We start from the raw sequence: 24999 nt of genomic DNA, 5'->3' as shown, positions 1-24999 counted from the left end.
ATATTGATGATTTATTTTTCTTTAAGAAACTAAAAAGGGATCCAGAATAATTCTAAATCGATAAAACTGAATTTCTTTTATAGAAAGAAACTTGTACCATACAATTTTTTACATGCATAAAGTAGGTAGGTAGCAAGACAGTTTGCAGCGGTCGACAGTACTTGCACACTCTGCTTGCGCACAAGCAAGTAGGCACTCGACAGAGTGCAGTTCTAGTTATTATTATTTTTAAAACACGTCACGCGTCAGCTAACTTGCCGATTATTACTTGATTCTTACATGTGCTGGACATGATCAGCAGTGGAAAGAGGAAGGAGCTGGAGCAATCTCTGTTAATCTAAAACCGTAGGAACTCGCCATAAATCAGCAGGTCATAACATGTCGCTTGTTAGATTATAATCGATAGTGATATTTGATTTGATATACCTGCGAGAGTGGCACAGCTCATCTCCCAGTCTAGTAAGGTCAATGATGACACATCAAACTCCTCCTCCTGTCCATCTTTAATGTGTGGAGGTTGTGGTTCCTCCTGGACCAGACTGGATCTCCTCTGATGTTGTGGTTCCTCCTGGACCAGACTGGATCTCCACTTCTCATATTCAGATGAAACCTCTTTACACACAGACAGAAGGAGGAGAGAAGAGGTTAGCATCATCTAACTATTCATATATTATATATATATATATATATATATATATATATATATATATATATATATATATATATTGCTGCATCTGTTGGGGGGAATTTATTTATCATTCTGTGTTGCCTAGAACTGGAGGTCTGGGGTGTATGTGTGTCGAATACGATGGCCAGCCAGCCACACACACACCAAATCTCATCGCAAAAATCATCGGATGCCAAGTTCTTCCGCGCATTATTTCTTTCCCAGTCCCACCACGGACTCAAAGTAACCAGTGACTGTGTGTGTGTGTGTGTGTGCGCGCAACAACACAGTGAGTGTGTGTGTGCGCGCGCAACAACACAGTGAGTGTGTGTGTGCGCGCGCAACAACACAGTGAGTGTGTGTGTGTGCAACAACACATAATAATAACTAATAACCCATCCGTTACTACATGTGGAGTCAACTTCCGCAATTTCCTTCTTCCCATATTGCGCTGAAACGTAACTCTGGGATGAGCGGCCCGAAGGGACGCAAAATTCTAGTAGCTCTAATGCGTTGCATTTAGAGCTATGTTACTCTCGACTTCCGGGGCTCGCAATTAATGCAGACCCCTTTTGGCCCTTTCTAGCCAAACAAAATCCCCTTTTAGCCAAAAAGTACCATTTATACGTGTGGTGGGGGCCTCAGAGTGCTTCCACTAATGACACAACCAATCTTTGTTTTTGTGAGTAGCAAACGTTCTTTTTATTTAGGCTAAAGATGAGAGGCTAGTCTGCATTCATGTGAGCTCCGGAAGTTGAGAGTAACATAGCCTTAAATGCAATTATGCAACTCATTATAGCTATGGATTACCATGTTTTGGGCTTGCTTACTGCAAGTCTCTTGTGTGTCTGTGTGTGTGGTTTAGTGTTGTCTAACACATACCTGCAGTGTGTAGATCGATGTCCATATCAAAATCAATGTCCAGCAGTTTGTTTTGTTTCTCCAGCTGAGTTTCTAGTGTCTCCATCTCTCTCTGGAAGAGGCTGCACATCCACGCCGCGGCCATACGGAGGCGTTCCAGCACAAACACTCTGACATGATCATCAACACAACAAACATCAGCACCACGCTGCTGTTTGTCCAAAACACACAATATGTCCTCTCCCACCACTGACGTCATGTGTTCATGTATCTTCAGCCGTACAGACTCCATTTGACTCGTTTTACCTCCTTTCGGAGACATTTACACCAAAGAGACTCTCTTCCAAACTACCGCTGTTTCCTTGGCTTCAACGCCGACAAATGGAACTCGAAGCTGGGCTGAATGAAGGAGGAAACACCGCTGGAGTCCCGAGACCGTGATGGCTTCAGTTGTTAAGACCCGGCCGTACCTTGAGCTAGCTCTCCTGGCGTGGCTTTTTGATTGATTGATTGAAATATTTATTAACAGTTTGCAGAATTTACAGTACATTTCAAGCACAAACTCAATACAAAGACTGGCTGCCCCATAGAGTTGGAGATCGGGGGTCGATTCCAGCTCAGGGTGATAAACGTTACGCTGTTAAATATACTTAGAACTTATAAAATGTGGAAAATGTCTCTTTTCTCTTGATGAGGATCAACAAAGAGCTTGTCTCCGATTCAGCCAAAACAGGCAGCGTCTAGTGAACAGATCTAATGAACAGATTTAAGGCTTCCGGTGGACGATCTCTTCAAAATAAGAGTACCCTCTAGAGTATTGAAAAAAAGTTTAATTTGCACATTAAAACTACAAATTAAGCATTTAAATGATGCTATAAGACACACATTATGTTTCTGTGTAAAAATAAGTAATTAAATCATTATAATAATAATAATAAAGTTATCTAAATGGATAAATGCTATTCACTGGAGTGCATGGACTTTATAAAGTGGACACTGGACAAAAGACGGCTCCGCGAGGCAACTATCTGGACATACCCACGCGTTCGGGGAGATGTCCTCTACCACACCCCACTCTCCGCTAAGCGGGAGAGGTGTAAAATTCACAGCAGCAGACCTTCTACTGTGGTCAATGCTGAAAAAAGTACCGTTTCCGGACCCAGAATGGACACTGGACAAAAGACGGCTCCGCGAGGCAACTATCTGGACATACCCACACGTTCGGGGAGATGTCCTCTACCACACCCCACTCTCCGCTAAGCGGGAGAGGTGTAAAATTCACAGCAGCAGACTTTCTACTGTGGTCAATGCTGAAAAAAGTACCGTTTCCGGACCCAGAATGGACACTGGACAAAGAGGCCTCCGCGAGGCAACTATCTGGACATACCCACGCATTCGGGGAGATGTCCTCTACCACACCCCACTATCCGCTAAGCGGGAGAGGTGTAAAATTCACAGCAGCAGACCTTCTACTGTGGTCAATGCTGAAAAAAGTACAGTTTCCGGACCCAGAATGGACACTGGACAAAAGACGGCTCCGCGAGGCAACTATCTGGACATACCCACACGTTCGGGGAGATGTCCTCTACCACACCCCACTCTCCGCTAAGCGGGAGAGGTGTAAAATTCACAGCAGCAGACCTTCTACTGTGGTCAATGCTGAAAAAAGTACCGTTTCCGGACCCAGAATGGACACTGGACAAAAGACGGCTCCGCGAGGCAACTATCTGGACATACCCACACGTTCGGGGAGATGTCCTCTACCACACCCCACTCTCCGCTAAGCGGGAGAGGTGTAAAATTCACAGCAGCAGACCTTCTACTGTGGTCAATGCTGAAAAAAGTACCGTTTCCGGACCCAGAATGGACACTGGACAAAAGACGGCTCCGCGAGGCAACTATCTGGACATACCCACACGTTCGGGGAGATGTCCTCTACCACACCCCACTCTCCGCTAAGCGGGAGAGGTGTAAAATTCACAGCAGCAGACCTTCTACTGTGGTCAATGCTGAAAAAAGTACCGTTTCCGGACCCAGAATGGACACTGGACAAAAGACGGCTCCGCGAGGCAACTATCTGGACATACCCACACGTTCGGGGAGATGTCCTCTACCACACCCCACTCTCCGCTAAGCGGGAGAGGTGTAAAATTCACAGCAGCAGACCTTCTACTGTGGTCAATGCTGAAAAAAGTACCGTTTCCGGACCCAGAATGGACACTGGACAAAAGACGGCTCCGCGAGGCAACTATCTGGACATACCCACATGTTCGGGGAGATGTCCTCTACCACACCCCACTCTCCGCTAAGCGGGAGAGGTGTAAAATTCACAGCAGCAGACCTTCTACTGTGGTCAATGCTGAAAAAAGTACCGTTTCCGGACCCAGAATGGACACTGGACAAAAGACGGCTCCGCGAGGCAACTATCTGGACATACCCACACGTTCGGGGAGATGTCCTCTACCACACCCCACTCTCCGCTAAGCGGGAGAGGTGTAAAATTCACAGCAGCAGACCTTCTACTGTGGTCAATGCTGAAAAAAGTACCGTTTCCGGACCCAGAATGGACACTGGACAAAAGACGGCTCCGCGAGGCAACTATCTGGACATACCCACACGTTCGGGGAGATGTCCTCTACCACACCCCACTCTCCGCTAAGCGGGAGAGGTGTAAAATTCACAGCAGCAGACCTTCTACTGTGGTCAATGCTGAAAAAAGTACCGTTTCCGGACCCAGAATGGACACTGGACAAAAGACGGCTCCGCGAGGCAACTATCTGGACATACCCACACGTTCGGGGAGATGTCCTCTACCACACTCCACTCTCCGCTAAGCGGGAGAGGTGTAAAATTCACAGCAGCAGACCTTCTACTGTGGTCAATGCTGAAAAAAGTACCGTTTCCGGACCCAGAATGGACACTGGACAAAGAGGCCTCCGCGAGGCAACTATCTGGACATACCCACGCGTTCGGGGAGATGTCCTCTACCACACCCCACTCTCCGCTAAGCGGGAGAGGTGTAAAATTCACAGCAGCAGACCTTCTACTGTGGTCAATGCTGAAAAAAGTACCGTTTCCGGACCCAGAATGGACACTGGACAAAGAGGCCTCCGCCTAAAAAAAGTCCGGTATTAAATCATATCCGGTATCAAATTGACTAGAGTAATCCATACTGTATAATCAGTTTTGTTAATCACCACTTTTCTACCGCTGTCGTTAGAAAATCAATGGCGCCTGCCGGCATACTTCATGTGAGATGACCTTTAAAATTCATCTCCATTCATTCGAAGACGGCATATTTCATATAGCTTACACTGGCAACATATATCACACAAAGGACAAATTGAGAGGTAGATACATTAGAAGCACAGAGCGTGCAAACTTGGGTAGATCAATGATGAACCGATTTGCACATAATGCCTACATTGAGGCAGTGAACATTGCAGACCCAAGGTCTTTAATAGCTGGAAATCGTAGCGGAGTTGGCAAAGACACTTCTTTGTACAGGCAGGTCAAATATGAACAGCGGAAACAAGGATGGAAGGATAACAGTGAGATCAAAGCTTTGATGGACCTTAAAAAAGAATGGGAGGATAAAGACACAGACAGTGTTGTTGTAAAAGGATTCATTCAAGTTATTAAAGTTAGTCCCCTTAAGGTTATATGTTTTAGTGAAGCAGGAGTGAAACTGTGGCACAATGCGACAGCACAATGTGCGGCATCATGGGATGCCACAGGGGGGATCATTAAGACTAAACTAACAGAGAAAAGGATTTTGTATTATGAAATTATAGTAAGTTCATTTAATTCATCAACTCCTGTTGCATTCATGATCTCTGAAGAACATACTCAATCAGCTATAGAGGAACTACTCACACAATTGAGATGCAAAGAGAAGGAGATATTTGGTACAAACACAACACCGATTCAGATTAATAGTGACAGGTCCATAGTGCTTTTAAAAGCCAGTATGCATATCTTCAATCAAGATAGCATGAGTATGTACTTGTTACGCTGCTGGAGAATAGTGGTAGGAAAGGCAGATAACAAAGATTTAGATTTCTGTACCATAAGGGCATGTAAGAGTCATTTGATGAAACAGGCAAGTCACATTTGCAAACAACAGTACATACACAGAGATAAGAGGTATACTTTGGCTATGTACATCTTCAGCACTTTAGTTAATGCCAAAACACTACAACAAACAAGTACAATAGTACAAGCTGCTTGTATTGTACTTGGTAGTAAAAGGAACTCCAGCGTGGTGCAAGCCAGTCTTGACACCATCATGTCTGAGACACAGAATCTAGCGCCACAGAAAGAAAATGTTGATAAAAAGCATGATCAACAAGACACTGTGATTGATCATGACTTCTTTGGTGATTTTGAGGATGTCAGTGAAAGTACATCTCCTTTCAAAGAACATTTTGACACAGTAAGGACTGAAGCCAATAAAGCAATGAAAACCACCAATGACACAGGTGAAAATACCTACCATGGGGAACTGATTTTAAACAAGCTGTTCAAGATGTTCAATTCTTCTATTACTAATATTTTTGCATTACCGCTGCCACAGAAAAGAGAGTCCCTCAATTCTCTTTTCGAACACTCAATCATGGAAGGTGTAAGTCCAGACAAGTGTACAGCATGTGGTTGTGATATGAAGCGACAAATATGTTGGAATGACTCTCCTGATTTCATTACTCTTTCTCTGTCGCGTGTTACTGATCGTGGGTCGGTGAGCCGCAGGCATGTAGAACCATCTGGTGTAATCGAAATTCCTATTTGTGACGGCGGTAAAATTAAGTATAAGTTGGCCTCAATCATTTGTCATATAGGCGCTATGGCCAAAACTGGACACTTTTGGGCAGACTTGCTTTATGACAATGTTGTAATTAAAGCAAATGACACAATGATAGAAATATTACCAGCAGCAAATGCTGTGCGAGAGTCAAAAGTAAATGGGTGCTTATATTTCTATGTGAAATGTGGTGATGCTGGCATCACAATAGACAAGGATAATAATAGAACAATAACGGAGGACAATTTGGAAAAAGATGATGATGATGTGGTTTTATGCAATGAAAGTCTAAATGACAATATGTGTGAAGCCATACCATTACCAATTCTAACATTTCTACAACAGACATCTGCTTTCAAAAAATGTCACACACGGCTTGAAGAAGCAGCAGCGCAGGACTCAACATTTAGACGGAAACTTGAGAAATTCAATCTAGCCAACACATCAGTGTCATTAGTGTCTCAGAAATTTTCTAGGACAGACGTATACACCATATTAAACAGCTTTGTAGAATACACACTTCGGTCTCCTTTCCTTGGAGATGACCTGCTTTGCCTGAAAAGTCTTAGTCTGTATAGTTGTACTCAATGTGGTGACAAGGCCTTACCATCTACAAAGAACATGTCACAATTTATAGTGCAGCCACTGGACGTGTCACAAAAAGGCATCTTAGACACAATTGCACAAGTATATAGATGTACCAAGAACATCACAGAATTGGTGGAGCTATGAGTTGGTAATATTGCCAGTCAACCTCCAAAAGACTCATTGGGGAGCAATTGTCGTAGATTTCTCTAAAAAGACAGTGGAGGGTGATAGCATAATCTTAGATGTTGTTCTAATGGATTCAGTCCATAGCTATGAACAAGACCTGGTTAATGTATTTGGTCCACTGCAAAAATACTTAGCCTTACAGTACTTTGCAATTCATGGTAGAGGTATGGCTATCACATTTAGATATGAGTGTTATGACAGTTGCCCTCATTTCATAACACAAACTGATACCAGTAGCTGTGGTCTCTACACTTGTTTGTTTTCCAAAGCTGTTCTGTTTGACGTGAGTCTCAACACTTACCAAACAGAGACTGAAAAGCGAGATTGTGTATTGTATGAGCTGACAGGAAAAAATGTATTGCTCTGAGTACATAGTTTAAGTACTGCACTGCACTAAAAGGCTCTGTTTTATCAGAAAGAGGGTTTGGAGGAATGTATAAACACAGCACTGTAAAAATAAACTATTACTGTTAATGGCCCATCTACATAGTGAATGACATTACCATTGTCATTGATGCAGACATTAGTGTTCAAACACCAGTAATTACCAAAATAATTAGTATTACTTTGCAATGCATGTTATAGGCCAGTGATTTCATGTCAATGCCCCAAGGCACAGCACTTTTTTGAGCATTGACCTCAGTAGAAGGTCTGCTGCTGTGAATTTTACACCTCTCCCGCTTAGCGGAGAGTGGGGTGTGGTAGAGGACATCTCCCCGAACGCGTGGGTATGTCCAGATAGTTGCCTCGCGGAGCCGTCTTTTGTCCAGTGTCCATTCTGGGTCCGGAAACGGTACTTTTTTCAGCATTGACCACAGTAGAAGGTCTGCTGCTGTGAATTTTACACCTCTCCCGCTTAGCGGAGAGTGGAGTGTGGTAGAGGACATCTCCCCGAACGTGTGGGTATGTCCAGATAGTTGCCTCGCGGAGCCGTCTTTTGTCCAGTGTCCATTCTGGGTCCGGAAACGGTACTTTTTTCAGCATTGACCACAGTAGAAGGTCTGCTGCTGTGAATTTTACACCTCTCCCGCTTAGCGGAGAGTGGGGTGTGGTAGAGGACATCTCCCCGAACGCGTGGGTATGTCCAGATAGTTGCCTCGCGGAGGCCTCTTTGTCCAGTGTCCATTCTGGGTCCGGAAACGGTACTTTTTTCAGCATTGACCACAGTAGAAGGTCTGCTGCTGTGAATTTTACACCTCTCCCGCTTAGCGGAGAGTGGGGTGTGGTAGAGGACATCTCCCCGAACATGTGGGTATGTCCAGATAGTTGCCTCGCGGAGCCATCTTTTGTCCAGTGTCCATTCTGGGTCCGGAAACGGTACTTTTTTCAGCATTGACCCCAGTAGAAGGTCTGCTGCTGTGAATTTTACACCTCTCCCGCTTAGCGGAGAGTGGGGTGTGGTAGAGGACATCTCCCCGAACGCGTGGGTATGTCCAGATAGTTGCCTCGCGGAGGCCTCTTTGTCCAGTGTACATTCTGGGTCCGGAAACGGTACTTTTTTCAGCATTGACCACAGTAGAAGGTCTGCTGCTGTGAATTTTACACCTCTCCCGCTTAGCGGAGAGTGGGGTGTGGTAGAGGACATCTCCCCGAACGCGTGGGTATGTCCAGATAGTTGCCTCGCGGAGCCGTCTTTTGTCCAGTGTCCATTCTGGGTCCGGAAACGGTACTTTTTTCAGCATTGACCACAGTAGAAGGTCTGCTGCTGTGAATTTTACACCTTTCCCGCTTAGCGGAGAGTGGAGTGTGGTAGAGGACATCTCCCCGAACGTGTGGGTATGTCCAGATAGTTGCCTCGCGGAGCCGTCTTTTGTCCAGTGTCCATTCTGGGTCCGGAAACGGTACTTTTTTCAGCATTGACCACAGTAGAAGGTCTGCTGCTGTGAATTTTACACCTATCCCGCTTAGCGGAGAGTGGGGTGTGGTAGAGGACATCTCCCCGAACGCGTGGGTATGTCCAGATAGTTGCCTCGCGGAGGCCTCTTTGTCCAGTGTCCATTCTGGGTCCGGAAACGGTACTTTTTTCAGCATTGACCACAGTAGAAGGTCTGCTGCTGTGAATTTTACACCTCTCCCGCTTAGCGGAGAGTGGGGTGTGGTAGAGGACATCTCCCCGAACATGTGGGTATGTCCAGATAGTTGCCTCGCGGAGCCGTCTTTTGTCCAGTGTCCATTCTGGGTCCGGAAACGGTACTTTTTTCAGCATTGACCCCAGTAGAAGGTCTGCTGCTGTGAATTTTACACCTCTCCCGCTTAGCGGAGAGTGGGGTGTGGTAGAGGACATCTCCCCGAACGCGTGGGTATGTCCAGATAGTTGCCTCGCGGAGGCCTCTTTGTCCAGTGTCCATTCTGGGTCCGGAAACGGTACTTTTTTCAGCATTGACCACAGTAGAAGGTCTGCTGCTGTGAATTTTACACCTCTCCCGCTTAGCGGAGAGTGGGGTGTGGTAGAGGACATCTCCCCGAACGCGTGGGTATGTCCAGATAGTTGCCTCGCGGAGCCGTCTTTGTCCAGTGTCCATTCTGGGTCCGGAAATGGTACTTTTTTCAGCATTGACCCCAGTAGAAGGTCTGCTGCTGTGAATTTTACACCTCTCCCGCTTAGCGGAGAGTGGGGTGTGGTAGAGGACATCTCCCCGAACGCGTGGGTATGTCCAGATAGTTGCCTCGCGGAGGCCTCTTTGTCCAGTGTCCATTCTGGGTCCGGAAACGGTACTTTTTTCAGCATTGACCACAGTAGAAGGTCTGCTGCTGTGAATTTTACACATCTCCCGCTTAGCGGAGAGTGGGGTGTGGTAGAGGACATCTCCCCGAACGCGTGGGTATGTCCAGATAGTTGCCTCGCGGAGCCGTCTTTTGTCCAGTGTCCATTCTGGGTCCGGAAACGGTACTTTTTTCAGCATTGACCACAGTAGAAGGTCTGCTGCTGTGAATTTTACACCTTTCCCGCTTAGCGGAGAGTGGAGTGTGGTAGAGGACATCTCCCCGAACGTGTGGGTATGTCCAGATAGTTGCCTCGCGGAGCCGTCTTTTGTCCAGTGTCCATTCTGGGTCCGGAAACGGTACTTTTTTCAGCATTGACCACAGTAGAAGGTCTGCTGCTGTGAATTTTACACCTCTCCCGCTTAGCGGAGAGTGGGGTGTGGTAGAGGACATCTCCCCGAACGCGTGGGTATGTCCAGATAGTTGCCTCGCGGAGGCCTCTTTGTCCAGTGTCCATTCTGGGTCCGGAAACGGTACTTTTTTCAGCATTGACCACAGTAGAAGGTCTGCTGCTGTGAATTTTACACCTCTCCCGCTTAGCGGAGAGTGGGGTGTGGTAGAGGACATCTCCCCGAACATGTGGGTATGTCCAGATAGTTGCCTCGCGGAGCCGTCTTTTGTCCAGTGTCCATTCTGGGTCCGGAAACGGTACTTTTTTCAGCATTGACCCCAGTAGAAGGTCTGCTGCTGTGAATTTTACACCTCTCCCGCTTAGCGGAGAGTGGGGTGTGGTAGAGGACATCTCCCCGAACGCGTGGGTATGTCCAGATAGTTGCCTCGCGGAGGCCTCTTTGTCCAGTGTCCATTCTGGGTCCGGAAACGGTACTTTTTTCAGCATTGACCACAGTAGAAGGTCTGCTGCTGTGAATTTTACACCTCTCCCGCTTAGCGGAGAGTGGGGTGTGGTAGAGGACATCTCCCCGAACGCGTGGGTATGTCCAGATAGTTGCCTCGCGGAGGCCTCTTTGTCCAGTGTCCATTCTGGGTCCGGAAACGGTACTTTTTTCAGCATTGACCACAGTAGAAGGTCTGCTGCTGTGAATTTTACACCTCTCCCGCTTAGCGGAGAGTGGGGTGTGGTAGAGGACATCTCCCCGAACGCGTGGGTATGTCCAGATAGTTGCCTCGCGGAGGCCTCTTTGTCCAGTGTCCATTCTGGGTCCGGAAACGGTACTTTTTTCAGCATTGACCACAGTAGAAGGTCTGCTGCTGTGAATTTTACACCTCTCCCGCTTAGCGGAGAGTGGGGTGTGGTAGAGGACATCTCCCCGAACATGTGGGTATGTCCAGATAGTTGCCTCGCGGAGCCGTCTTTTGTCCAGTGTCCATTCTGGGTCCGGAAACGGTACTTTTTTCAGCATTGACCACAGTAGAAGGTCTGCTGCTGTGAATTTTACACCTCTCCCGCTTAGCGGAGAGTGGGGTGTGGTAGAGGACATCTCCCCGAACGCGTGGGTATGTCCAGATAGTTGCCTCGCGGAGCCGTCTTTGTCCAGTGTCCATTCTGGGTCCGGAAATGGTACTTTTTTCAGCATTGACCCCAGTAGAAGGTCTGCTGCTGTGAATTTTACACCTCTCCCGCTTAGCGGAGAGTGGGGTGTGGTAGAGGACATCTCCCCGAACGCGTGGGTATGTCCAGATAGTTGCCTCGCGGAGGCCTCTTTGTCCAGTGTCCATTCTGGGTCCGGAAACGGTACTTTTTTCAGCATTGACCACAGTAGAAGGTCTGCTGCTGTGAATTTTACACCTCTCCCGCTTAGCGGAGAGTGGGGTGTGGTAGAGGACATCTCCCCGAACGCGTGGGTATGTCCAGATAGTTGCCTCGCGGAGGCCTCTTTGTCCAGTGTCCATTCTGGGTCCGGAAACGGTACTTTTTTCAGCATTGACCACAGTAGAAGGTCTGCTGCTGTGAATTTTACACCTCTCCCGCTTAGCGGAGAGTGGGGTGTGGTAGAGGACATCTCCCCGAACATGTGGGTATGTCCAGATAGTTGCCTCGCGGAGCCGTCTTTTGTCCAGTGTCCATTCTGGGTCCGGAAACGGTACTTTTTTCAGCATTGACCACAGTAGAAGGTCTGCTGCTGTGAATTTTACACCTCTCCCGCTTAGCGGAGAGTGGGGTGTGGTAGAGGACATCTCCCCGAACGCGTGGGTATGTCCAGATAGTTGCCTCGCGGAGCCGTCTTTGTCCAGTGTCCATTCTGGGTCCGGAAATGGTACTTTTTTCAGCATTGACCCCAGTAGAAGGTCTGCTGCTGTGAATTTTACACCTCTCCCGCTTAGCGGAGAGTGGGGTGTGGTAGAGGACATCTCCCCGAACGCGTGGGTATGTCCAGATAGTTGCCTCGCGGAGGCCTCTTTGTCCAGTGTCCATTCTGGGTCCGGAAACGGTACTTTTTTCAGCATTGACCACAGTAGAAGGTCTGCTGCTGTGAATTTTACACCTCTCCCGCTTAGCGGAGAGTGGGGTGTGGTAGAGGACATCTCCCCGAACGCGTGGGTATGTCCAGATAGTTGCCTCGCGGAGGCCTCTTTTGTCCAGTGTCCACTTTATAAAGTCCATGCACTCCAGTGAATAGCATTTATCCATTTAGATAACTTTTATTATTATTTAATTACTAATTAGTAATTTAATTACTTATTTTTACACAGAAACATAATGTGTGTCTTTACAATAACTGTAATGTAATAATAATAATAATTGTTATAATAGGTGTATTATTGCTTGATGAAATAGGAACCTTTATTGCTTAGATAGGAACCTAGGAACCTTGCTTATACAGGTGCGTGACGCACGGTACGCACGGTACCTGTTGTTGGTTGCACTAGACTGAGCTGACAGGTTGTTTATTACTACTCTTAGCACGGGACTTTATAATAAACTATTGCCCGGCTGGGCTAAACTACAATCCTTTTTGGGTGATTCTTAACGAAAAGAACACACTTTTACACTAATAATGTAACGTAATAGTTATTTAATTAACGAATTAAAAATATTATTTTATTCTGAAGGCAACCGGATGTCTTAAATCTGCTAGCTCTCAGAGCGGAAGTCTTAAATTTGCTCATAAGACGGAGCCGCCAAAACACACAACACGCATCGACTTCCGGTTAAACCGACGTGTCACGAACCGGAAGTTGATGTGTGACAATAGCACACCGAGCATGCGCCGCTGCCTCTGCTGCCACCTAGTGGAGGAGGGGTGTAACTGTTACTGAATACATGTAAGGATGAATGAACATGTAAGAATGAATGAATGGACTGTCTTCGACTAGCTTCAGGAATATAATGAATCTTAAACAACGTTACTGAATACTTGGATAGTGATTGATGATTGACATTCTTTATTTATAGGAATAATAAACCCTTATCTCGTTTAAAGAGCACATCACCAATAAGCCATGAAACAACAGGTAACACAGAGTCTCTTACTCTCTCATCAATGTTGCACTTTTTATGACAAGATATGCCCCTCCAAGTTTCCTTTCTTTGCAAAGACACTGACTTTGCATATAAGGCAAACGCAGATGGAATGCGACATCGTGAAAATATAATCTTCTTCCCACTCTGCATGGAAGTGATATGTTTTAATAGGCTTCTTTGCCGCGCACATCTTGATATATGATTGATATCCTTTATTTTTTTTTTATTGTTAACAACACAACAGACCATGTAGACTCTCTTGAAAACAAGGCACTGCATTGTGTATGTTTTTTTTCTCCTTTTTTCATGGCAGGGGCAGGTGGTCTACCTACGCAGCGCTTGCGATCGACTAATGGGCATCCCTGATCTACCACATCTGGAGGCATGATCATTGACTCATCCAAGTCCAGCAGAGCCCCACTCTCCCCCATGAAGGGATTTGCTCAGGTCCTCAAAGGCATCCACCAGTGCCAGCACACCTGTCTAAAAAATAATAAAAGTAACAAATTATTCATGTCACTGAAAATAATTATGAAGCCTCTGCATGTTTAATACTTAGGGTGGCCACCTGCAAGACCTCAGAAAGGAGGACACTTTTGCGGGGCCCGCTCCCCCGACCCCCCCCCCCTCCTCCCAGATTCGCCCCCCCCCCCCAGATATTATTATTATTATTACTACTACTATTGCACCTGATTTTCACCACCATCATCTTCAGCATTATGTCCACAGAGAACATATCTTTGCTAATTAAATTAACCTTTTTAATAGGGTACCACAAAGGCCATTCATTTTATAATCAATTTATTTTATTTCATGTTTAGATATGTTTTATGTTTAATCTCTTTCTTGTGGGGTTTTTTATAGTTTTATGGTCATCGGTGTGGGACATAGTATTATGCCAGTATAGCCTATATGTTCACAGTGCTTTAGCCTCCCTTTCTTTATGATGTAGAGTTCCATGCTCCATTGCTCATTAAATGTAGTTTTTCATTTCGGCATATTTGGTTTATTTATCTCTGCATTAACTATCCTAAAGTGATTGTGAGAGCACACATTCAACAACAAACAAACCGACCGTCCCACTGGCAGTGTTTTGGAAGAGAACCAAGCAACCATGTCTATGAAAACAAGCCCAAAAGAAGCCTGACTAGGCTTAGTAAGCTATTTTATAAAACAAGCCCAAAGTCGCTTATAATCAAGCGGACATGGCAACACTCCGAACGTCTCCTCTCTCTTTTTTTTTATATATATATTTTTTATCCCACGATTTTGTAACCCATTTTTCACCCCTGTGTCAATCATCTAATGTGATCCTGGGCTCTACACACCCTCCACCAACCTAGTCCCCATATATGGGGGACAAGGGGAGGGCAACGGACTTGAACTCATGTCTCCTCTCTCTTGACAGAGGGAGTGTGGCCGGCTCGCTGCGGAGCTGAGCAGCGCTTCGGAGATTTTAATACCCAGACGACGTAAATGACAGTTATGACACAAGCACTGTATATCACAAAAAAACAGGCAATTATGTGTCCGGCCGGAGGTTGAGGTGGGAGGACGACATGTGGGTCTAAAACCGGACTGTCCGGCCTATTAATACTGTGCACATCAGAAAATTACCTTGTAGCCAGCTTGACATTTTGCGTATTGTTCATGACGGCTCCATTCTTCTGACTTATTGGTTCCCTCAATTTCCTGCGTGCCAACTCATTCTAAAGAGAAGATTCCAAAGCCAGTAGGCTACACCATCTCTATTTATTTCAGATTCTGAATGTCGCTTGGCTTTGAGGACACAGACAAAATGGCGTGTGTCCTCTGCGGTGATCATGCCAGTCTTGGTTGTCCGCTTCATGGCCAGCAGTCATAGTGTTATGGTTGACGTAACATTGACAACTAACAACTAACCGTTACGTCATTCTCCCTTCTTAGGCTACGTCCAGCCAGAATCACCTTGTCGGACAATAAACTTAAGCGAAGGATACATACATTCTAAATCTAACCTCCTAAACTTAACGTCTTGATTCAAAACCCTAATTTAATCAAGACAGACCAGACCCTGGGGTCGTCGTATCACATGCTGCCGTGTTGTTCGCTGCCATATTTGTTTACTGACAGATGATAGGTAGGGAGTGCCGGGGCGGAGTGGGCAATATTGTTCCATTTATAATATCCGTAATTTTAAAAATAAAACGGTACAGTCATGACTATAATCTAGCTGAGATTAGTTTGATATCTTGTAGGCCTACAAAAATAATAATACAATAAAATAAACACTATTCCACTAGTTAGTACAACCCACAGCGCCTGGAGCCTCCTATTGTCACCAACATCTCCTCAGACATCTTCCCCACTGACTGAACCTGAATTGGGGGCATTGGAAACATCAGTCATGAATGTCATAGATGTCAGGATAGCATGCAGTATATTTATATTAGTGATTATAGTGATTAAAAAGGTTAACAGTTAAATTATGGATGAAATTAAATCAATTAGATGTGATATTGTGCAATAGAATTAGCCTGGCCAGACTATTATCACTGACCAGGGCTTCTTCCTCTGGTCCAGGGACCACCAGTGGTCCGTGAGGGGGCTCCAGGTGGTCCAGAGACCACCAGTGGTCCTTGAGGGGGCTCCAGGTGGTCCAGAGACCACCAGTGGTCCTTGAGGGGGTTCCAGGTGGTCCCTGGTTCAGTTTATGCTCTGAAGAGTTACAATATTTTAATATAATTGTTCCTGTTATCTCTCCTTTGGTACACATCAATACAGCATGGAATTGTGGACAGAATCGTATCCAACAACAAACAAAGTATTCTTTGGTTTAGTGTCTGAGAGGCTTAATGTCGTCAAATGGTGGTCTGTACATGTAATGGACCTTGATAATGAACAGGGTTGAAAACCACTAGTCTAAACATAATGTGACCTAGGGTGATCACTGGCACACTGGGACAGGGGAGGGTGATCACTGGGACAGGGGAGGGTGATCACTGGCACACTGGCACAGGGGAGGGTGATCACTGGCACACTGGCACAGGGGAGGGTGATCACTGGCACACTGGCATAAGTGTGAGAGAGGATATGTATTTTAAAATAAAATAGTTAATTTAATTAAGTGAGCTTTTTACATCATCTAAAAATAACACCTGTGTGAACTGAGTGGTGCAACTCCCCTCCCCCCTCCACTCTATCTCTCTCATTAGCAGGCAACAGTGCTGCACTGTCTCTCTCTGTTTCAGGCACAACAGCGCCCCTACTGGTACTAATAGTCATATACTGGTGCTCACAGTCACATAGATGCATGGGTGGGTTAACGTCACATAGATAGTCGGACACGGACATTGCTGTTACTTGGAGTGGTTGCACCACTCAAAAAAAGGAAGTGGTTTACATTGTTATCTTCATTCAGGTGTAGATATAATAATTAATCAAATAATTAAAACAACCTTCAGCAGTTTTCAAAAATAATAGATCTACAAGCTCACACTGTGTGCGTGTGCACAGCGTGCGTGCGCTTGTTCAGATTTTCCCCGATGCTGACTGGACCAACAGTCACCGCTAGTCATGGCTCCAAGCGGTAACAAAAACAACAACCACCACGACTCTAATAATATGAATATTCATACAATGTGTAAAATTAATACTTACTCATGTAACCTGTAGTAACAGCTTAAGCACATGGTATACAGGCTGTAAATGGACTGTATTGTTCACAGTAGTTATGGGGTAAATACAACACATCTTTGATACCATTTCTGTAATGATAAAAAGCACACATAGTGCAGTGTTGAAACCTTTATTAAACCAAGAAAGCTAAAACATCAATATTTCCATCACCCTAACCCAGATATAAAATTATTTATTTAAAGGGACACTTGTGTAATATGCACACATAAAGACCCCCAGGAAAGTGTTCTAAATCGTCTAAACGTCATTTAGTCATTTAACCCGTTAAGTTCAGAAAGAAAACACCTCAATAAAGACACTAATCTCTGTAGAATATAAACAATTAAAGTAAAACAACTTAAAAGGAAAACTAACTCAACCATCTCTGGAATCTACCATATTCTGTACTATGATAATGTAACAATGGAATCTACCATATTATGTACTATGATAATGTAACAATGGAATCTACCATATTCTGTACTATGATAATGTAACAATGTAAACAACACACAGTGAACAGCTACACAAACCCAGCAGCTTGTCAGCACTACTACTACTACTGCACCATCATTTACTGCATATCAATGAACATCATAATTATTGCATGAATATTAATTCATATGACTTGTTAAAATCCTGACCAATGTGGACACACACTGATGCTCATATTGTACTACCAGTAACCTATGAGCTGGAGGGAAGAATGCAAGAGAAAATAAACATGAAATTCCACAATGTTGAATAGAAAATAAGATCCATACACAAGATAAAACAAAAATAGATCACAAGAAACTATTAACGTGTGTTTTATTCAGTCATGTTTGTCAGATAATGTAATTCCTCTGCTTTTGAATCATTGACATCCTGGATTAGACTGACTGATCATGTCTTAAACTAAAGGCTTTCCCCTGCATGAGACATTTTTCATGTGTACTTTTAGACTACCCTTCTCAGTAAAGCCTTTACCACATACTGTACAAGTATAGGGTTTTTCACCCGTATGAGTCCTCATGTGTACTTTTAGACTACCCTTCTCAGTAAAGCCTTTACCACATACTGTACAAATATAGGGCTTTTCACCTGTATGAGTCCTCATGTGTTTTTTTAGATTACCCATCTGAGTAAAGCCTTTACCACATACTGTACAAGAGAAGGGCTTTTCACCTGTATGAATCCTCATGTGTGTTTTTAGATTACCCATATCAGTACAGCCTGTACCACATACTGTACAAGAGAAAGGCTTTTCACCTGTATGAGTCCTCATGTGTGTTTTTAGATGATCTGTCCGAGTAAAGCCTGTACCACATACTGTACAAGTATAGGGTTTTTCACCCGTATGAGTCCTCATGTGTAATTTTAGACTATCCGTCGTAGTAAAGCCTGTACCACAAACTGTACAAGTATAGGGTTTTTCACCCGTATGAGTCATCATGTGTACTTTTAGACTACCCGTCGTAGTAAAGCCTTTACCACATACTGTACAAGTATAGGGTTTTTCACCTGTATGAGTCCTCATGTGTGTTTTTAGATGCTCTGTCTGAGTAAAGCCTTTACCACAAACTGTACAAGTATAGGGTTTTTCACCTGTATGAGTCATCATGTGTACTTTTAGATTACTCGTCTCAGTATAGCCTTTACCACAAACTGTACAAGTATAGGGCTTTTCACCTGTATGAGTCCTCATGTGTGTTTTTAGATGCTCTGTCTGAGTAAAGCCTTTACCACACACTGTACAAGAGAAGGGCTTTTCGCCTGTATGAGTCCTCATGTGTGCTTTTAGATTACCCTTCTGAGTAAAGCCTGTACCACATACTGTACAAATATAGGGTTTTTCACCCGTATGAGTCCTCATGTGTACTTTTAGATTACTCGTCTCCCTAAAGCCTGTACCACATACTGTACAAGAGAAGGGTTTTTCACCCGTATGAGTCCTCATGTGTACTTTTAGACTACCAGTCTCAGTAAAGCCTTTACCACATACTGTACAAGAGAAGGGCTTTTCACCTGTATGAGTCCTCATGTGTGTTTTTAGATGTTCTGTCCGAGTAAAGCCTTTACCACAAACTGTACAAGTATAGGGTTTTTCACCCGTATGAGTCATCATGTGTACTTTTAGACTACTCGTCTCAGTATAACCTTCACCACATACTGTACAAGTATAGGGTTTTTCACCCGTATGAGTCATCATGTGTACTTTTAGATTACCCGTCTTAGTAAAGCCTGTACCACATACTGTACAAGGATAGGGTTTTTCGCCCGTATGTGTCCTCATGTGTACTTTTAGACTATCCTTCTCAGTAAATCCTTTACCACACACTGTACAAGAGAAGGGCTTTTCGCCTGTATGAGTCCTCATGTGTGCTTTTAGACTACCCTTCTGAGTAAAGCCTTTACCACATACTGTACACGAAAATGGTTTTTCGCCTGTATGAATCCTCATGTGTGTTTTTAGACATGCCTTTAGATTAAACATTTTGCCACACTCTGTACAGCTAAAACCTTTCTTCCCTGTGTGACTCCTCATAGAGTCAGTTTGTTTTGATGATTTTAGGTCCTGGGACAGCTTGCACTGTCCTCCCACATTTTGTGTGTTTTGTGATTTCAGTGTGTTTAAAGCTGACTGATCTGTCCTAGTCTCCTCCAACTCTTCACTGTCAGATTCAGAACAGTTTGAAGAGAGGCGCTGCTCATAACTAGATGGTTGTGATGTTCCACAGTCAGCTTGTGTTTTCATGTGTTCAGTTGAGGTGCCGGCTACAGGCTCTGTCTCTCTGTTTTCAACATCATCATCTTCACTTTTCACTGCTAGTAATGTCAACGTTGACCCACCAGCCTCTTCTGGTCTTTGAAGTAGCTCCTCCTGTTCATCTTTAATGTGTGGAGGTTGTGGTTCCTCCTGGACCAGACTGGAGCTCCTCTCCTCTTCAGGTGGAGCCTCCTCTTTACACACAGTGACGTGCAGAAAGTCTAGGAAAAAAATACAAAGAGACTCTATAAAAGGTTTGAATCTTGTAGTGCAGAGTAGTGGCTGTAAGAAGTATCAACAGATTGAAACATTGAACATTGAAATGTGACGGTGAACTGACTGCGCTCTGTGCTGTAAATAGTGTGGCCGTTGTTTGTTTACATTGCAGCGCTCTCATAGAAGATGTGAGACGAGCTGAATGAGAGGTAGTCATTATCATAGATATATACGAGAAAGGCTAGATGACTCGCCCCTGCTGCTGACCAATGGAGAGTGACGTTATAGAAAAGGTAGATGACTTACTGTTGCCCGCCATGTAAAGCATCTTTGGGTACTCAGAAAAGCGCTATATAAGTTTGAGATATTATTATTATTATTATATGTCTATGGTCATTATTATTTATTCCATATAGCCTTTATGTCTATGGTCATTATTATTTAGAAAGTAAAAGTAGTAGTAAAAGTTAATAGTAAGTAAGCCTTGCCGAGCCACGAGGCCCATGGGCAGGAGCCTATCTCCTGTTTCTGTAGCGTGATGTACAAGTACACCCCCTGGACACGACGCTAGTATATCGCAGGGACTTACCCCAAATCCAACCCTTGATGCTGAGTGCCAAGCAGGGAGGCACTGGGCCCCATTTTTATAGTCTTTGGTATGACCCGGCCGGGGATAGTTAATAGTATACTGAAGTAGAATTAACTGCAAAGGTTCAGTGAAAGCATTAATACATTTAGATCAATGCATCGATGTAGTCACAAAATTGTTAATGCTTAAGTCGATAATCGATTTATATCGGTTCATATATTTACACCCTCAGTACCGACCCACTTTCACCAATAAAATAAATAAAGACAGAGTGCTTTAAACTTACTGGGATCCATGTGGTCTTCAGGTTCCTGTTTAAGGTGGTCTTCAGGTTCCTGTTTAAGGTGGTCTTCAGGTTCCTGTTTAAGGTGGTCTTCAGGTTCCTGTTTAAGGTGGTCTTCAGGTTCCTGTTTAATAGAACCAGTCGTGGCTGGAGAACTGATCTTCACCTGCAGACTGGACTCCACACACTGCTCTAGAATGAAGGAATACAATAAATACTTTAAATGGAGTGCCACAATATTTGTATTTTTCCAGTTTTTCCAGGATTTCTTCCTGGAGGCTGGAACCCTTGACAGTCAATGAAATAAACGCTGTCAGTCATTTGATTTTGACACATTACCAGCTGACAGCAGGCGTGAGCAATAGCTGAATTAAGCAATATTACACGAGAGGGTGTTCTTTATCGTCATTAGCAACGACTGTTTTCAGGACGGCTCCGCTACGTGGAAGTACGGCGGCTATGACGCCCACGCCGTAGCTGTCAAAATCATAAAGCAAACAGCCTCCGGTGACGGCGACATTGGTTGCCATGGTGACGCGTCCATGCAGCATGTGTCAAACATTAACACATTATTATTACTTGCGCAAGCAGAGCGTGCAAGTACTAGTTTCGCCCAGGACGATATTCGATGCACCATCCCAGGAAATGGCACGCACAGCAAACCGTCGGGGGGTAAGAAGACACACACACTTCCACCAAACACCCCTTCATGTGTATAACCCTGCATGTCTTAACTGTCACTCTCCTCTCACCACAGGCTTTTAGGAATGGTCCAGGAAATGTCAGAGGGAAAGAGACTATCGGACTGTATGAATAAAATATAGGAACAGGAGTTCCAGTTTCCACGTATCACGCTGCGGGAGGGGGGCAGCCCTGCCACAATGACGAAGACGCGGAAACTACAAATAATAAGGTCGGAAAGAAACCTATAATTCTGAGACATTGCATTGAGTCCTGTCTGGCAAACAGGCGCTCATTATATATACGCCGGATCGGCTGAACGGCTTGTGCTCTCTCGGAGCTGAACCCCCGCTATGGAAGAAGACCCGCTACAGTTAAAGATAAAGACCGATGACGTCACGAAGCAAGGCATCGCGTCCAAACATAAATCTTTCATCAAATTTAGAGGCCCTCATCTATGGAACTCCCTAGATGCTTCACTTAAATCCTCATTATCCTTGCCAATATTCAAAAAACATCTAAAGAAATATCTTATTTTTTCCTCTCTGTAGATTACATGTTTTACCTTGATGCGTTATATTTTCTTTTGTGTTTGTTGTTGCATTGTTTATTTCTATTTTTTGTGCAGTCTGTGTTTTTATTTCTTTACTGCACAGTTGCCCCCCTTTGCCAACTTGTAGATTTATGTACTGTTCTTTATGAACTTTTAATCTTTTAAATCAATGACCTCTTCCTTCAGGAAAGGATTCCATATAAGCCTTCTGGCTACTTCCTTTCCTTGCATTGTATTTTTTGTTTCTTTGATATGTTATTGTCTATTTTTTGTACCACATGCTAAATAAATAAACCTAAACCTAAAACCACCTCTTATCGTTTATTAAAAACCAAAGCCCTCCAGTGAGGAGCGAGCTATCAGAGACTGTACAAACCTGAGTTGAAATCTAATCTTCTGTTCACATCCTTCTCCATGATGTGGAAGACGCCTGTGAAACAAATACTGTATGGAATATAATTTGGCCGGAACCTATGTGGGGTTTCTCCTGCCTGCTGTATGATTTGCTACTAAACAAATAAAAGCCATTTGAAACTGCTGCAATCCCCTGTTCCGCCTGCTCATTGGTCACAGACCTGCCACAATATGTATAACTAGCTCTCAATGATGACGTAATAAAGATGTGGATTAAAGGACCCAATGCCAGAGTGTAATTGGTTTTCGATGGTGACGTAATGACGATATGTTTTAGTGTTGGGAGGATTAAAGGTAATGCTCTTATGTATACATGTATGTAATCTGGCACCATTGCCGTATCAGGCACAAGTAGTAATTACTGAGATTTGACAGTTTGTAGCGGTCGAAAGTACTTGCACGCTCTGCTTGGGCACTAGTAGGCCATTTATGCACTCGACAGAGTGCAGTTCTAGTTATTATTACTTTTAAAACACCCCGTCACGCGTCAGCTAACTTGCTGATATTGCTTAATTCTTACATACGCTGGACATGATCAGAAGTGGAAAGAGGAAGGTGCTGGAGCAATCTGTGTTATTCTAAAAACCGTTTTAATAAACATGGTTAATATAACATATGGTATCAGTGTTATTTCTTCATTCAGAGCATGCCAACGCATTACAAAGCATAAGAGAGGTGATGGCGCAATCGGTGTAAATGTACAATTTCAATAAAGATGGTTATGACATGGCGTTGTAGACACTACGTGTAAGTGTAGGTTCTCCCGTAGTAGAAAGGGCTGCGACGGAGAGCAGGTTTACTTATCGAGCACTGATCCACTTCCGGTTGCCATAGCCGACTGCCGTATCCGTCGTTGCTTAAAGTCGCTATTAATGCACGCCTGCGGTGCCGTAGGAACTCGCCAGAAAGCAGCAGGTCATAACATGTCGCTTGTTAGATTATAATCGATAAAGTGATATTTGATTTTATATACCTGCGAGAGTGGCACAGCTCATCTCCCAGTCTAGTAAGGTCAATGATGACACATCAAACTCCTCCTCCTGTCCATCTTTAATGTGTGGAGGTTGTGGTTCCTCCTGGACCAGACTGGATCTCCTCTGATGTTGTGGTTCCTCCTGGACCAGACTGGATCTCCACTTCTCATATTCAGATGAAACCTCTTTCCACACAGACAGAAGGAGGAGAGAATAGGTTAGCATCAGCTCAACAACTCAAATGCTTTTTTATCGTTCGATGCCATTTGGCATGGCATTTATTCTCATTTGTTTAGTCAGGATGACCATTGTTTAAAAAACACAAGTAGAGGCTCCTGGAATAGGCAAGCCGTTGCTTAGAACAGGGTCTGTGTGTCCGTGCTTGTTTGTTTTTTTTCTTCATCTTGCTGTTCCAGAATGTGGCATTTATGATGTAGTATTGAAGTGTAATTTTATTTCTGCCTCTTTGCCAGTTCCCACTTGTAAAAGATAAGCAGTCTCAATTTGTTTTTACTGGTTAAATAAAGGTTAAAAAAAATGATACCAAAAACAAACACACACACACACACACACAGTTTTTGAGGTGACAATGACAGATCTACAAGCTTGTAGCGCAGCTTGCAGATCTGCTAGTTTTACTCTTATGTAAGATATAACAAACAACTTATTTTTTCTTTTTAATCAGACCCTTGCACAACCAGGAGTCAGCCCAGCTCCTTATCCAGACATCAGTCATATCAAAACTTGACTATTGTAACTCCCTCCTTACTGGCCTACCGGCATGCACACTTAAGCCTCTCCAGCTCACTTGGTCTTCAACCAGCCATAATTCTCACATGTCTCCCCACTTCTCCGCTCCCTCCATTGGCTCCCGGTCGCTGCTCGCACAGAGTACAACCCATATTTCGCAAGTCTGATCCTACAAACCCTCCCGTGCTCTCAGATCAGTCAACGCAGGGAAGCTGTAAATACATTCACTAAAAACGCCGGGACAACGCTCCTCACATCCAAAGCTCTTCTGCCTTCTGGCCCCAAAACTATGGAATGAACTTCCCATTGCAGTCAGAACTGCAGAATCACTCCCAATCTAAACTATGGAATGAACTTCCCATTGCAGTCAGAACTGCAGACTCACTCCCAATCTCCTGCTGTAGTCTGAATACCCAACGCTTCAAACTATTTTAGCCCGTAGCACTTGCCATAGCCTCGACGACCTTACAGGCATATGCATAGGCTAAAGTTTAATATGTAAATGAGATGCCTTTGTCTATATAATAATAATAATAATAATAATAAAACTTTATTTGTATAGCACCTTTCATGACATGAAATGCAATGAAGTGCTTTACAGAGCAATGGAGAAAAAAAGAAAAAGAAAAGCAAGGCAACGACATTAAAAAACAAGCAGTAATGCAATACAGTGAGGACATGAATAACAAAAAATAAAAGATCAATTAAAAGCAATGTTGTAGAAGTGGGTCTTGAGCTGTGCTTTAAAAATGTCTATTTATGTAGACATAGCACTCTATAGTGTGCATACGCATAGTTTCATTATATCAGTATTCCACTGTTAGCTTAGCTTACGTATGAGTC

This window comes from Protomyctophum parallelum, assembly GCF_964188405.1.
Source record: "Protomyctophum parallelum genome assembly, chromosome: 10".
Classification (NCBI taxonomy): Eukaryota; Metazoa; Chordata; class Actinopteri; order Myctophiformes; family Myctophidae; genus Protomyctophum; species Protomyctophum parallelum.
This window is presented reverse-complemented; position numbering follows the sequence as displayed.